We start from the raw sequence: 16,593 nt of genomic DNA on the forward strand, positions 1-16,593 counted from the left end.
AATCATAGTTAAGGGCTCTGTAGGAGCATAGTTAAAGTGGCAGTGTATCTGAATTTATGCCAGAATGTCCAGATGTTATAAGGTTTGACCTCTCTCCTGTCCAGTGGTTGGCAAAGGAAATCCACCTTCTACGCGGTCTGTTGTTGTCACTTCTTTAAGACTTTTTTTAGGATATGACTTGGAGAATACAGGTATCTAGTCCTCGACTTACAACAGTTCACTTAGTGACCATTCAAAGCAGGGGTGGATTCTAAAAATTTTTACTACCCATTCTGTGGGCGTGGCTTATTTTGTGGGCATGGCTTGATGGTCATGTGACAAGTCTTTAGGATTTAGCAGAGGTACTGGTCTACCAGGCTTTTAACTGCTTGCAGAGCTGTACCAGTCTACTCATTTGTTTTTGCAGGCACTGGTCTACTCATTTGTTTTTGGAGGCACTGGTCTACTCATTTGTTTTTGGAGGCACTGGTCTACCCATTTATTTTTGCAGGCACCGGTCTACTCATTTGTTTTTGGAGGCACCGGTCTACCACCATACTGCCTTTTAACACTGATCAGCTGTAGGGCAGCCCTTTGAAGCCCCACGGCAAGAGTTTAAACAGTTTTTTCCTTCTAGATGATCAGCTGGGACTCAGGAGGCAGCAATAGATTGGGGGTGCGGCCAAATAAAAGGTAAGAATAATGTGGGGGGGCAGGGGGCAGGGGGCAGGGGGGAGAACCGGTTCGGTGATGTCATAGCATCACCGCTACCGGCTCGGCGGAACCGGGCAGAACCGGGAGGAACCCGCCACTGATTCAAAGTTACAACGGCATTGAAAAAAGTGACTGATGACCCTTTTTCACATTTATGACCGTTGCAGCATCCCCATGGTCCAAAATTCAGACACACTTGGCAACAGACTTATATTTTTGCTGGCTGCATTGTCCTGGGGTCATGTGATCACCTTTTGTGAAGCTCTGATAAGGTAGGTAGGTTGTTGAAGCCACACCTCAGCTCCAGGTATAATAGGTCTACAGCATTCATTTTTGATCTACTTAGTTAGTAACTGGGCTAAAATTTGTTTTGTGACCTATCTTTCTTTGCTCGTTCTTGTAGCATATCTACTTAGGGATCCCAAACATGCTGCTTGATCATCTGTTTGAGGATCTTGTCCTGAAGATATCAAGCTGACAGGCCTGTTAGATTTCCAGATCCTTTTCCACACCGTTTGGAAAGATGGACTTCACATTGGGTCTTCTCCACCATTATCAAACCCTCAACAGTTCTCCAGGAGTTCTCAAAGAATGATCAAGAGTGGTTCAGAAATCACCTCCACTATCAGGACCCTGGAATTTAATTCCTCTGGCTCTGGACACTTGAATTCATTAGAATAACAGAGTTGGAAGGGACCTTGGAGGTCTTCTAGTCCAACCCCCTGCTTAGGCAGGAAACCCTACATCACTTCAGACAAATGGTTATCCAACAGCTTCTTAAAACTTTACAACTTCTGGAGGCAAGTTGTTCCACTGATTACTTGTTCTCACTGCCAGGAAATTTCTCCTAAATTGCTTCTCTTCGCAATTAGTTTCCACCTATTGCTTCTTGTCCTGCCTTCAGGAGCTTTGGAGAATAGTTTGACTCCCTCTTCTTTGTGGCAGCCCCTGAGATACTGGAACATTGCTATCGTGTCTCCCCTAGTCCTTCTCTTCATTAAACTAGACATACCCAGTTTCTGCAACCGTTCTTCATATGTTTTAGCCTCCAGTCCCCTAATCCTCTTTGTTGCACTTCTCTCCTCTCTTTCTAGAGTCTCCACATCTTTTTTACATCATGGCAACCAAAACTGAATGCAATATTCCAAGTGTGGCCTTATCAAGGTGTTATAAAGCGCTATTAAAATTCGGTTTTAAAATTTGGCCAAAACTATTTAATGATTTTAATTAATTTTAACTATGATATTGTATATTTGTATATTTGTATATTAATTCTGGCTGTACACCGCCCTGAGTCCTTCGGGAGAATGGGCGGTATATAAATAAAATAAAATAATAATAATAATAATAATAATAATAATAATAATAATAATAATAATAATAATAATAATAATAGTAATAAACACTTCACATGATCTTGATTCTATCCCTCTGTTTATGTAGCCTAAAACTAGTTAAGTTCTCTTACTCTTTCTTTGTCTGTTCTAAGCTGCAGTATCCTGTTTTCCCTAGTGGCATTTCGATGACTATTTGGGATACCATTTTGTTTCTGAGACAAAAATAAGAATCAATACATTCTGTGTTCTCACCATTACTGGTTCATCATTTTCTCCTTGCAATGGATCTATACCATCTTAATTTGAACATAGCCCCCGGATATATATTTTTTAAAAAATCTTTCTAAGCCTCAACTCATTCTCAGCTTCTTGAACAGAGTTCTTACCGTTTCTGGAGATTACCTTGTATTCTTCTATGATTATACTCCTCCATCAATTACGTGACCTTTTTTTCCTTCAATGTTTTAGAGCTCACTGCATTTATCTTTAGATTTTTTTTCTGCCCATTTTTCTTTTGGGGGAATGTTTGTGACTGTGCCTTCAGTACCTCCTTTTGCACAATTTCCATGCTCTCTAGACACTTTTTTTTTTTCTTCATTCAGGATTTCAAGCCAAGGGATCCAAATGAGCTTCTTTCAGAATTCCTAAAAATACACTCATCTGAAAATCACCATCCTTAGTTCCTCCTCTTTTGGATATCTGAGTTCCCACAATGTGGTAACTTCATATCAGAACATTAGAATAACACAGTTGGAAGGGAGCTTGGAGGTCTTCTAGACCAACCCCCTATTTGAGCAGGAGACTCTACATCATTCCAGACAAATGGCTGTCCAATCTGTTCATAAAAATCTCTGGTGATGGAACACTCACAGCTTCTGAAGACAAGCCATTCTATTGATTCATTGTTCACACTGCCAGGAAATTTCTTCTTAATTCTGGATCTTTGATAACCTCTCATCTGTTATTTCTTATCTTGCCCTCAGGTGCTTTGGAGAATAGGTTGACCCCCTCTTCTCTGGGACAGCCCCTCAAATATTGGAAGACTTCTATATCACCCCTAGTACTTCTCTTTGTTAGACTTGACATATCTAATTCCCACAATCATTCATACCAAGAGCCTTGGTAGTACAGTGGTCCAAGGCACCCTGTTATTAAGCTGGTTATTAAGACCAGCTGCCTGCAATTACTGCAGGTTCGAATCTCGCCAAGGCTCAAGGTTGACTCAGCCTTCCATCCTTTCTAAGGTAGGTAAATTGAGGACCCAGTTGTGGGGGCAATAAGCTGACTTTGTATAAATATACAAAAGTATGAAGGCTATTGCTGAGCACATTGTAAGCCGCCCTGAGTCTCCGGAGAAGGGCGGCATATAAATCAAATTTTTTAAAAAAAAAATTGTAAGTTTTAGCCTCCAGTCCCTTAATGATCTCTGTTGCTTTTCTCTGCATTCTTTTTAAAGGCTCAATATCTATTTTGTATTGTGGTGACCAGAATGCACAGTATGACAAGTGTGATCTTAATGTCAACTTGCAAAGCTTTCAAGTTGCCATGAGCAGGAGGGAGGGAGAACTGAAGTGAATTCCATACATTCTTTCTGACCGCAATCAGGAGGGTGTTAGGTTTCACAGCCAGCCAAAGTGGTTAATTGGAGAATGTGATTTATGACATGGCCAGAGAGGAGGGGAGAGACAGGGTCATAGGGGAACGTAAATCTACGTGGGATCAGTCCTAACTGCATCCGAGTATTGCCGGAATGTTGCTCCTAATAAATGACTATATTTCCTTTGAAATTTGGATCATGGCTCATGAATTAATTAGGGCATCTTTCGGAAACTTGACACTTACCAGTTTTGGTAACTTAATACAGATAGTCCTTGACCTCCAACAATTTGTTTACTGGAGGAAAAAAAAGGCTGGTTCTCACACTTATGACCATTGCAGCATCCTCATGGTCATGTAATTAGAATTTGGCAGAGGTGAAATGCTCCCGGATCGGACTGGATTGCTCGATCTGGTAGCGATTTTTCCCTGTGGTTCCGTGATCCGGTAGTGATCGCCATCCAGGTGTCATTACTTCCTGGTTTTAACCAGGAAATAATGTTTTTTTACCTTCTGCGCATACGCAGAAGGTGTGTGCACGCACGTGACATGCGCACGCGCTTCCGAACCAGTAAGGAAGGTAAGTAGATTTTATTAAGTTGGGTGAGTGAGGAGACAGGAGCCGGCTGGCTCTGTGAGCGGGGAATTTAAACCGTTTCTTAACAAACAAAATGAACTGACTACTCAAGGGGGTTGTCTATTGTGGGGTGATCGAGTTGTTGTACCACTATGTTTACGGGAAAAAGTGTTGACAACATTGCATGTGGAGCACCCTGGAATTGTAAGGATGAAAGGGTTGGCGAGGAGCTACATATGGTGGCCTAAAATGGATGACAGCATATGCCGATTGGGTGGCTAGGTGTTCCCCCTGTCTACCTCGATCCCACCTTCGTCGCCAGTGTTAAGTTGGGTGAGTGAGGAGCCAGGAGCCAGGTCTATGTTAACAACAGCTTTTTATTTCACAGTGAGAATCCAGCAAATGTACAGTAGAACAGCTCTCCTTATATAGTCTCTTGGCCAGGGTGCTGGCCAATAATCATCGAGCCTTTTTCCCCGCTTAATTTTCCCTCCAAAATTAGATACATAACACCTTTCACCCCTGGAATTTGGGCACTTGGCAACCAAAATCTATTTGCAATGGTTTTAAAGGGGTATCTGATCACCATTTGTGACTTTTCTAGTTGGCCTCCGACAAGCAAAGTTAATGGAAGAATCCAGATTCACTGAATAAAAGCATGATTCATGTTGACAACTGCAGTGATTCACTTAACCATGATGGTAAAAAAATTGGGTGAAAAATCGGGTGCAAGTCACTTAACAACCACCTTGTTTAGCAAAAGAAATTGTGGTTGTAAGTCAAAGACTATCTGTATCTTGAGTGACCCAGCCTTCTGTGTGTATAATTTATGACATACGATGCAATAACCTAGTTAATCACAACAACAACAACAATAATAACAACAACAACAACACACTAGATATCATGGTTATCAAGGGCCGGTTGCAAGACAATAACTCAGACTGACTACAAACGACGTCACAACACAGTCGCTCAGATGGTCCACTGGAACTTGTGTCACAACTACCATCTGCCTGTAGCAAAGCACTGATGGGATCATAAGCCTGAAAAAGTGGTCGAAAATGAGCATGCAAAACTACTGTGGGACTTCAGAATACAGACTGACAAAGTTCTGGAACACAATACCCCAGATATCACGATTGTGGAGAAGAAAAAAGTGTGGATTGTCGACATTGCCGTACCTGATGACAGCAGAATCGACGAGAAACAACTTGAAAAAGTCACCAGATATCAGGACTTGAGAATCGAACTGCAGAGACTCTGGCATAAACCAGTGCAGGTAGTTCCAGTGGTACTTGGCACACTGGGTGCTGTGCTGAAAGACCAAGGCAAGCACTTAAGAACAATTGGCACTGACAAGATCACTATTGGTCAGCTGCAGAAGGCCACTTTACTGGGATCTGCTCGCATAATCCGCCGATACATCACACAGTCCTAAACGCTCGGGAAGTGTTCAACTAGTGATTTGGGATACGAAATCCAGCATGGTCATCTCGTTTGCTGTGTATACTGTCAAACAACAACAACACACCAGATATCACAGTTGTCGAGGGCCGAAGTGTACAATTTATTGATATCGCTATACCAGGAGATGCCAGAGTCGAAGAAAAAGAACTGTGAAAAAAAATCACAAAATATCGCAACCTGGCCATCGAAACTACACAGTTATGAATGAAGCATGTAAAAGTGATACCCATTGTCATTGGGGCACTTGCTACCATGGTCCAAGAATTTTATAAAAAACATCAAGAAATTGCAGCTTTTTGCAATAACACTAATGGAACTGCAAAAAACTGCGCTACTCGGAACATCGTACATCTTAAGAAGATACTTGGTTGATACCTAGGACGCTGGCAGCAACCCGTATCAACCATTAGCACCAGTCAATGGCATTTATGATACATTTTTAAATGTTCAGTTGACTGTGGTTCATGTTTAATGAATAAAAGAGATAATAATAATGATGATGGTTGGTTCAATAACTTATGTTTGAGCAAACTATGATTTTTTTCCAACCTGTGAATGAAAGTATAGGATGATTAAAGTCCACCCTGAATCACAATCTCATTTTCCAATTCTGGATCCAATCAACTCTGTTCCTTTTTTTATTATTAGGATTTATTTATTTATTTATTTATTTATTTATTTATTTATTTATTTATTTATTTATTTATTTATTTGTTTGTTTGTTTGTTTGATTTATATGCCGCCCTTCTCCGGAGACTCAGGGCGGCTTACAATACGTTAAGCAATAGCCTTCATACTTTTGTATATTTATACAAAGTCAGCTTATTGCCCCCACAAACTGGGTCCTCATTTCACCTACCTTAGAAAGGATGGAAGGCTGAGTCAACCTTGAGCCTTAGAGAGATTCGAACCAGCAGTAAATTGCAGGCAGCTGTGTTAATAACAGGGTGCTTAGACCACTGTACCATCAAGGCTTTATTTATTTATTTATGGAATTTATATGCCACCCTATCTCCAATGGACTCAGGGTGGCTCACAACAATTAAAACAAAGCAAACAAACCATTAAAACAAAAATCCAAGTTAAAATTAACAAAAATTCAATAAAACCCAGTTAAAATTCAATTAAAACCCTCATCAGTCCAGGGCGGCCAGGTAAAATAGCCACGTTTTCAGGCCACGGCGGAAAGAGTGAAGGTCAGGGGCCACCCCGAGCTCCAGAGGGAGTTGATTCCAAAGAGTGGGTGTGCCCACAGAGAAAGCTCTCTCCTTGGGGGTAGACAGCCGACACTGTCTGGCCGATGGCACTCTGAGTAGGCCCTCCCTGTGGGAACGCACAGGGCGATGGGAAGCTGTTGCTGGCTGCAGATGGTCCGCCAAATATCCCGGGCCTAAGCCATGAATTACCACAAGAACAAGGATTTCACGACATGATAGCAGTGTTCCAAAATCTGAGGGGCTCCTACAAAGATGACGGGGGGGGGGGGAGAGTCAAGCTATTTTCCAAAGCACCAGAAGGCAAGATGAGAAACAATGGATGGAAACTAACGAAGGAGAGAAGCCACCCAGAACTAAGGAGAAATTTCCTAATGATGAGAACAATCAAGCAATGGAACAACTGAACTTTGATTAAAAAGCATTCACAACTTCTGGAGGCAAATTGTTCCGCTGATTAATTGTTCTAACTGTCAGGAAATTTCTTAACTTAAGAAATTTCTTAAGTTAAAAAAAATTCCTGACAGTTAGAACAATTAATCAGCGGAACAATTTGCCTCCAGAAGTTGTGAAAGCTCCATCACTGGAGGCTTTTAAGAAGAGACTGGACAGCCATTTGTCTGAAATGGTATACAGTCTTCTGCTTGAACAGGGGGTTGGACTAGAAGATCTCAGAGATCCCTTTCAACTCTGTTATTCTATGTTCAGGTCCGTAGCCTTGCTGCCATTCTCCCTTCGAAACCCAAGCATTCCATAAATCAGGCTGCCCCTTTAAATGCATTAGTCGGTATCCAAGCTATCAAATCATCTCTAGAAGTCTTATCTCAACAATATAGAAACCTCCCGAGTTATGACAAATGGCTCAGGTCTATAGAACTGAACTTTGCAATGATTAACCGCTCCTTGCCTTGTAAAGTTTCTGGAAGATGCAAAGTGCAAGATAAGCACCGCTAAGCATTATTAGGAGCCATAGCTCAGCCAAAAGAATGTGCCATCTGTCTATGTCAAGGCATGGTTCTCTCTCCCCCACCCCCTCCTCCGCCTTCACCTCTGGGTGCCAAAAAAAAAATGCTTCCATTTGCAGAAAGGGATGAGAGCAGGGAAAAGGGGTCTCTCTGCTGCAGACAGTCCAGATGGCTTCCAGGGACCCCCTCGGTGCATCTGAAGCAGAGTATTGTGGCTCCGTTACCTGAGCCTGTGTCATCGGCAGGAGAGGACTCCGAGAGTGAAGGAGAGGAGTTGGCAAGGCCTCCCTCTCCAGGACCCTCCTCTCTGGCAATGCCTTCGGTGTCCGCCGAAGAGCAAGAGATAGGGCCGGGGCCAAGCACGTCCACGCAGCCACAGATGGACAGTGATGAGGGTAATGAGTCTTGGCTGGATCCACGCCAGCATCGCAGAGATAAGTGCGCGCAACAGAAGAAAAGGTGTGCCCAAGATTAGGCTGAGTCAGTGGACCACACCCCACAGGATATAAAAGGGAGCGTGGTGGCCAGTCAAACCTTGTGATGAACAAAGCTGAAAGCTTCCACGCCATTCTGCATTGCCGGACTTTTGCTATAGACTTTGCTGGATTATCTCTGGACTTGATTGACTCTGTAATTATTGAACTGCTTTCCTTTGATGTATTAGAAGTGGGGAGAAGTTATCTCTCCTCTTTGTAAATAATAAACTTTTGGCAGGCAGCCACTAGGTTGTTGCCAAGTTCCGTTATCATAAGGAAAAGAATTTTGCCGGCTGGCTTGGTCTTTAACTCCTGAACGTCTGTTGGTGTGTGTGCGTGGGGTTGGGGACAGAACACAGAGGTGGGTTTCAGCAGGTTCTGACCAGTTCTGGAGAACCGTTAGCAGAAATTTTGAGTAGTTCGGAGAACCGGTAAATACCACCTCTGACCGGCCCCACCCCCCATCTATTCTCTGCCTCCCCCAAGTCCCAGCTGATTGGGAGGAAATGGGGATTTTGCAGTATCCTTCCCCTGAAGTGGGGAAGGAATGGGGATTTTACAGTATCCTTCCCCTGCCATGCGCACCAAACTATACCCACAGAACCGGTAGTAAAAATCTTTGATTTCCCACCACTGATCTGAAGGGGAGGGTCATGTTGCTTCTGGCCCACCCACAGCCTGCATGATTGACATCAGGGGCTGCTAATCAGACTAGAGGACATCTAGCCAAGCTTGGGAAGTTAAACTGGAAGCAAGTTGTCCAAAATCAGTGCAGCTAGAACAGTGCCCCCACCCCCAACTTTTTGGGACCAGGGGCCGGTTCCGTGGAAAGAGGTTTTTCTGCAGACCAGAGAAGATGTGGCTTCATGTGCTGCCTGTATTCCATGGATGGAGCTTTGTTTGTTTGGATGGCATGATGTCTGGCATGCCGTGGACCAGTGCCTGTTCATGGATTGGAGGTTGGAGACCCCTGAGCTAGAAGATCACAAGGGTCCAAGTTTGTAAGTCTGTGCCTCAACTGACTTGCAAAGATGCTTGAGAAAGAGAAAAAGTACGCCACCAAGAGAAGCTGAACATTAGCTTAACATTGCAACTGCCTCTCATAAGTAGTTGCCTAAATTGTCCACCTATTATCTTGCAGCTGAAGACGAGATACCCACAGTTACTCTGGTAGTAGTGGAGGAGGAAGTGTACACATTTCTGAAATCTTTCACCCCTCTGTTGCCAAATGGAAACATATAATCTGAAAGTAGAGCGAATCTACTTCTGATGACAGAATAAGGCCCTTAGAGGTCTTCTAGTCCAACGCTTGCTTAAGCAGGAGACCCTGTACCATATCAGACAAATGGCTGTCTAATCTCTTCTTTAAAAACCTCCAGTGATGGAGCATTCATAACTTCTGAAGGTCAGCCCTTCTACTGATCAATTGATTTGTCAGGAATTTTCTCCTTAATTCTAAGTTGGTTTCCTCCTTCAATAGTTTCCATCTGTTGCTTCTTGTCCTGCCTTCAGGTGCTTTGGAGAATAGATTGAAACCCCCCCCCCACTTCTTTGTAGCAGTCCCTGGAGTACTGAAATATTGCTATCATGTCACCCCTAGTTCTTCTTTTCAGAGCTGCTCATTGTTCAGCCGATTGGAAACTCATATTTCAGGGGATTGAAGAGAGTTGCAGATCTGTCTTTCTAAACTGTTAGCTGAATAATTAGCTTCTTACACAGAATTAGAAATCTCTCTGACTTAGGTCTCTTGGTATCAGCTACTGATTTCACTTTTGGAAAGAAAGATATTAGATATTTAGAGAGTCAGTTTGATGTAGTGATTGAAGTGCTGGCCTAGCAACCAGAATACTGTGAGTTCTAGTTCCACTTTAGCCACGAAAGCTGGTCGGGTGACTTTGGACTAGTCCTATCATGGCGAACCTATGGCATGTGTGCCACAGGTGGTACACGGAGCCATATCTGTGGGCACGTGAGCATTGCCCTAGTTCAGCTCCAGCGCTGGCCACCTGATTTTCGGGCCTTCCGGTCCCACCGGAAGTTGGGAAAAAGGCTGTTTCTGGCCTCCGGAGAGCCTCTGAGTGGGTGGGGAAGGCTGTTTTTGCCCTCCCCAGAGTCCAAGAAAGCCTCTGGAGCCTGGGGAGAGTGAAAAACAGGCCTACCGGGCCCATTGTGTCATCATGTGTCAAAAGTGGGGGGAGTGTGTAGGGGTCACGCATGCAGGCATGGTGGAGGTGAGGCACATTGAATTATGGGTGTGGACACGCACATGTGTGACCCCCCCCACGTGACCCCCACTTTTGGCATGAGACAGCAAAAAGGTTAGCCATCACTGGCACTAGTCACTCTCTCTCAGCCCAACTCATCTCACTAGGTCCCTGTTGTGGGGGAAAACAGGAGGAGGAAGGAGTATTGTGTATATTTGCTACTTGGAGAAACGTATAAAGTAATGCAGGCAGTATAAAAATCTAACAAATAAACAATTCGCTTTCCAAGATTTTATACCTCAAATTCCTTCCGAAAAGAAGTGGGTAAGTGGATCTGCAGGAACTCAAAATAACAAGTTGGATGACATGGCATCTCTCATCTTTGTTTGTGGCCTTCAAATTCCAAAATTTTCTCCCAGTTAGTCCACCGGTTTCCTTATCCTTTCCAACCAAATGCCACATACTGTAGTCCTTTCTGGCTAAAAAAAATACTACCTAATAGAGCTCTATCAAGTTTTTACATAAGCATATTTTATGCTGTATTTCAGCCCTTAATGTTGCCTCCTAAACTTCAAAGACCCGTCAAAGTGAGAGTCCATCCTCGCATTAGACAAACGGAGAATTCTCTTGCCAATTATGCATTTAATTAACAGCTCTGGAATTCAAAGCTCCCCTTAGTAATTTTGTTATTGTTGTTGACTGATTAGTTACGGGACACAAATGCATGCTTCTATTAGCCTATCTGATTTATTTATTTTTTCTGTTTAAGGTTAATAAGCTCATTGGCATTCTGTACATTGCAACCATAATTCTGCTTTTAATTTGCAGAGTGGAGGTCTTTCAGTGTTTTGTCTTTATCAGCCTTCTGTTCTAACGATTGTCACTCTTCCTTTTTACAGGTGGTACTATTTTTGCGTCGATTACAAATCAAGGATTTTCTATCCTTTGGCCACAGAAAACTCCCTACCTTGTAGAGATCCATCTAAAAGTGCCGGCATGCCTGAAATGAAGCATAGCTCAAAGGACATATCACTTTCCTTTCATCGGAGCATTTCAAGAAAACTCTGAAATTGCATTCTGTCGGGCACCTTGTCTGCTGTGAATGATTCTGTCATCAAGAAACCTCATTACATTTCTGAGTTCCATAAGACTCAGCCTGCAAATAACCACTTGGTTTCATTCATTTGTTGATCAGCTGCAGGTATTTCATTCAAGTCCAATGAATTAGAATATCTCACGACATAGCTAGATGATTGTCTGTAGAGATTCACAGTCATCCAGGTCATGGTTGTCCCAAAGGTGCTTTTTCAGGAGGCAACTGATGTTTCTTGTTTTTCTTTTTGAAGATGTTTCATTTCTTTTCCAAGAAGCTTCTTCAACTCTGACAGGATAATGGGGAATGGAAGGATTTAAATTCCTTGCAGACAGTTGGTCATTTGCATCCTTTTATTTTTATTTATTTATTTATTTATTTATTTATTTATTTATTTATTTATTTATTTATTTATTTATTTATTTATTTATTTATTAAATTTTTATACCGCCCCCTCTCCCGAAGGACTCGGGGCGGTGAACAGCCAAAATTAAAACACACAATACAAATATTAAAATGCAATTAAAAACAAAATTAAATTATCTTTGGCTTCTCCAATTTAAAACCCCTTATCCATAAAATACACCCAATTAAAATTTTTAACCCAGTCCGGCTTGCTGAAATAAAAAAGTCTTCAGGGCCCGGCGGAAGGTACGGAGGTCTGGGATTAGTCGTATCCCTGGGGGTAGCTCATTCCAGAGGGCGGGTGCCCCCACAGAGAAGGCTCTTCCCCGGGGGGTCGCCAGCCGACATTGCCTGACAGACGGCACCCTGAGGAGACCCTCTCTGTGGGAGCGTGTTGGCCGGGGGGAGGTTATCGGAGGCAGAATGTGGTCTCGTAAATAACCGGGTCCTAAGCCATGGAGCGCTTTGAAGATGAGAACCAGCACCTTGAAGCGCACTCGGAAGACCACCGGAAGCCAATGCAGCTCGCGCAGGAGAGGTGTCACGTGGGAGCGCCATGTTGCCCCCATAAGTACCCGTGCGGCCGCATTCTGCACTAGTTGGAGCCTCCGAGTGCTCCTCAAGGGGAGCCCCATGTAGAGAGCGTTGCAGTAGTCGAGGCGGGAAGTAACGAGGGCATGAGTGACTGTGCATAGGGAGTCCCGATCCAGAAAGGGGTCGGGACTTTTAAAGGGTCATTGAAGCACTTGGAGGTTTATCTGTGTCCTCAGGGTCACCTGAGTGGTGCTCCTGGTTCCTGTAGTCTGCAATTTTTCCTCTGGAAATCCATTCCTACTCCCACACCATTCCAAGTGTGTTCATCCCAAATTGTATAGCTAAATGTCTGTAGAGATTCTCAGTCATCCATGAAAAATCTTTCAGGACCAACCTATGATCACTAGTCACGGTCATCCCTACCTTCAGAAAGGATGACCCCAGCCTATTTGAAAATTATAGACCAATCTCTTTATGTTGCATCACCTACAAAGTCATGGAATCAATCATAAACCATTACCCTCCACTTAGGGACAAACAACCTACTCTCTAATAAACAATTTGGTTTCAGGAAAAATTTGTCCTGTAATCTGCAACTCCTACACTGAAAAAACATATGGACTACCGAACTCAACCAGGGCAAAGCAATAGACACAATTTACATAGACTTCGGTAAAGCCTTTGATTCAGTGGTACACGACAAACTACTTCTAAAACTAAAATCTTATGGCATTTCCGGATCCCTGCATAAGTGGATAGCTGCATTCCTGTCAAACAGGCAACAAGTAGTCAAAATAGGGAGTCCCCTATCAAATCCTGCACCTGTTAACAGTGGTGTCCCCAAGGCAGCGTTTTAGGACCCACACTCTTTATACTTTACATAAATGACCTTTGTGATCATATTATAAACAACTGTGTTCTCTTCACTGATGATGTAAAACTATTCAACACCACTGACAATCTACTGCCCTACAAAGAGTCCTTGACTATGTGCCAGAATTGTCAAACAATTGGCAACTCCAAATCTTAACCAACAAATGCTCTGTCTTACACATTGGCAAACATCATTGCCAAAAAGGCATTAAGAGTTGCTAACCTAATCTTGCGAAGCTTCTTTTCTGGTAATATTGTACTGCAAACTAGGGCATACAAAATCTTTGCTAGACCAATTCTTGAATACAGCTCATCTGTCTGGAACCTGCACATCGGACATTAATACAATTGAGCGAGTCCAGAGAAATTCCACAAGAAGTGTCCTCCACTCCTCTGCTCACAACAGAATCCCTTATGACACCAGGCTTGAAATTTTGGGCTTAGACAACTTAGAACTACACCGCCTTCGGTATGACCTAAGTGTAGTACACTAAATTATCTGCTACAATGTCCTACCTGTCAATGACTACTTCAGCTTCAACTGCAACAATACATGAGCACACAATCGATACAAACTTAAGGTAAACTGCTCCAAACTGGATTGCAGAAAATATGACTTCAGCAACAGAGTAGTCAATGCCTGGAATGCACTACCTGACTCTGTGGTCTCATCCCAAAACCCCCAAAACTTTAACCTTAGATTGTCTACTGTTGACCTCACCCAATTCCTAAGAGGTCTGTAAGGAGTGTGCATAAGCACACCAACGTGCCTACCATCCCTGTCCTAATATTCCTTTTTACTCGTATCCATTTCCTGCATTCAAAATCATGTTAGATATATACTTATATCTGTTATCTTATACATGCTTGATAAATAAATAAATAAATAATAAATGCTTGTCCCAAAAAGGTGCTTTTTCAGGAGGCAACTGGGCTTTTGTTAAACAAAACAAAACAAAACAAAACAAAACAAAACAAAACAAAACAAAACAAAACAAAACAAAACAAAACAAAACAAATTCCAGGAACATCTTGATGATTGGATAGTCTCCAGCAAGGTTAGTTTCCCTCTAATATTGGATGCATATTCTGCATATTTATCAACCGTGGCAAATTCAAGCGGTGGACTTCAACTCCCAGAATTCCCTAACCCACAGGTGTCAAACTCGATCACATCAGTGGACGTATCGTGATGTATCGTGACATTTTTTTGCCTTTGCGGAGCCAGGGTGGGTGTGGCCTGCGCATGACGCATCCGGCCCATGGACCACCAGTTTGACAGGCCTGCCCTAACCAGTATCCCAGCTTGGGAATTTTGGAAGTGGAAGTCCCTATACCCTAAATTTAGCAGGACTGAAACAAGGTTTTAGAGCAAGGGTGGGGAACAATGGCCTTTTTATGACTTGTGGAGTTCAACTCCCAGAATTCATGAGCCAGCCACGCTGGCTTAGGAATCCTGGGAGTTGAAGTCCACAAGTCATAAAGGGGCATTCATTCCCTACCTCTTTTTCCAGAGGATGAAGCAAAGATGGCAGCATCTAGCCAAGCTCGTCTGAGATTGCAAGCTAAGCAGGGTCAGCACTGTTGAGCGCTTGGCTGAGAGCCATCCAAGAAAGATTAAGACCATAAACTAGAGAGGAATCCTGGAAAAAAAAAACCCCACTAGAAGGCAGTGGCCAAACACTTGTCTGCATTATTACCAAGAAAACTGCTCGGCCATAAAATCTTTAGGCAGGGGTCTGCAACCTTAAACACTCAAAGAGACATTTGGATCCGTTTCCCACAGGAAAAAAAAAAAACACCGGGAGCCACAAAACCTGGGTGGGCGTGGCCAACTCCACATCATTCACTTCCACTAGTCACCTGACCCCCCCCTAGCCACGCCTACCCAGCCGGTCAACAGGGCAGAGAACCAATTGTTAAAAAACACCAGGAACCACAAAACCCTTTTGACATCTCTCTCCCTCCCTCCCTCCCTCCCTCCCTCCCTTCCTCCCTCCCTCTCTCCCTCCCTCCCCCCTCTCTCTGTATCTCCCTGTATCTCCCTGTCTCTGCTCCAGCCGCTTCTCCATCCCCCACCGTCGCCTTTACCTTCTCAAGCCAGGTGAGGAATGACTGGGAGGGGAGGGTGAGGGACGGGGCCAGCCAGTGGTGGGATCACCTGACAGGGAGCCACAACAGAGGGCTCAAAGAGCCGCATGCAGCTCCGGAGCCGCAGGTTGCTGACCCCTGTTCTTAGGGAATCAAAGGCTATTTACTTTTTAAAGCTGTCAGTAAAAAAAAAAAAAAAAGAGTAAAGTTGCATTTCTGCAACCAGCTGGTGCACAATCTCTCCTCATCTTTTAAAATACATCACTTCTAACCCTTCGACGTTGACCGTGTTGACTGAAGCTGATGTCCGTTGAAATATTTCACATGCGGAAGGCTCCAAGTCGCTAATTCCTCCTCCAAGGACCCATTGCGCAATCCCGCCCCGTGTCACGAGAACTTGACTATTCCTGGTGGCCTCAGGCATTAACCCGAGCCTTTAGCCGTTTGGCCTCCTCCACAGTAGCCTCTTTGTTAAGACCCTCAGGTCTGAATTAATTGATTATTATGACAGTATGGCTTGCCCTTGATTCTGGCTCCCTGCCTGGCCCACTTATCTCCGAATGGGCCCTGCTCAACAGAAGCTACTATTGTTCAGTATCCTGATATTTTGTTCTAAATGAGGAACACTCACTCCAGGCTGAAATTTACTTCAGGTCAGATGGCAAAGCAGTTTGCATTGCATTTCAGGAAAGCAAAAAATAAAAAATAAAAAATTACATCCTCTTGCGTCAAAGCTTGGATGGAGACAATGCTCCAGGAGGAGCATTTCAAAACAAGGCAAACAATATCGCAGGTCTTCCTTGACCCTCCCGGAACTCTACAGATTACAGAGAGACTACGCTTTCCCAGTCACGAGATTGGCCCGTACCTGGAAGGCAAAAGTTGGAGGGTGCTTCAAATGAGACCCAGAGAACAAGGGACCGTAGGAGGGTTTAGTTTTCAATGGTTTTCATATGCTCAATTAAGAGAGAGATTTAATGTAGATAAAAAAAGTAATTGGAAAGGAAACCTTACAATGGAATCTGTAATTAACGGGGACAAAGGATGAACATTTGCTTGCTAAAA

At 43.4% G+C, this 16,593-nt stretch overlaps 1 long non-coding RNA gene across 2 annotated transcripts in view; it reads right to left on the reverse strand.

The window, feature by feature from the left end:
- LOC132709029 (uncharacterized) overlaps positions 1-16,153 on the reverse strand; it is a 28,013-nt gene extending 11,860 nt beyond the window's left edge. For both annotated transcript variants that reach the window (XR_009620090.2, XR_015733448.1), the window contains exon 1: positions 15,529-16,153. This is a non-coding gene — a long non-coding RNA (uncharacterized LOC132709029). The remainder of the gene's footprint in view (positions 1-15,528) is intronic.
- Positions 16,154-16,593: the final 440 nt, after the last annotated feature.

This window comes from Pantherophis guttatus, chromosome 3, assembly GCF_059756535.1.
Source record: "Pantherophis guttatus breed Tessera chromosome 3, ASM5975653v1, whole genome shotgun sequence".
Taxonomy (NCBI): domain Eukaryota; kingdom Metazoa; phylum Chordata; class Lepidosauria; order Squamata; family Colubridae; genus Pantherophis; species Pantherophis guttatus.